Source organism: Sceloporus undulatus, chromosome 2 (genome assembly GCF_019175285.1).
Source record: "Sceloporus undulatus isolate JIND9_A2432 ecotype Alabama chromosome 2, SceUnd_v1.1, whole genome shotgun sequence".
Lineage (NCBI taxonomy): Eukaryota > Metazoa > Chordata > Lepidosauria > Squamata > Phrynosomatidae > Sceloporus > Sceloporus undulatus.
The window spans coordinates 143805199-143805623 of record NC_056523.1 but is presented as its reverse complement, the minus strand read 5'-3'; positions in this window follow the sequence as shown (position 1 = coordinate 143805623).

Below are 425 nucleotides of genomic sequence, written 5' to 3'. Positions count from 1 at the left end.
TGCCCGGCGCCCCCCCGGCCGCTCCTGCCCCCCCCTCCGCCGGGGGGGCCCCCATTGCAGCAGCAGCCCCAGCCCCAGCCCCAGCAGCAGCAGCACCTGCCCCGTCCCCCGGACCATGGCCCCGCGCACTCCAGCCACCTGCTCCCTGCGGGGCTGCTCTGGGCTGGCTGCGGCCGAGGGGGGCGAGCCGGAGGGCGCCTGGCCTGGCTGGGCGTCCAGGGAGAGAGGGCGAGGGCGAGGGCGAGGGCGGCGGGGCTCCGGGGCAGCCGTCCCGGGGGCTCCTGAGGTGGTGCTGCTGCTCGTCCTGATGCTGCTGCTGCTGCTGCTGCTCCTCGTGGGTCCGGGCGGGAGGAGGGCGCGAGGGCTTTTTCTTGGCGCGCGGACTCGCCGCCTCGCCTGGCCTCGCCTCGCTCCTAACCACAAGC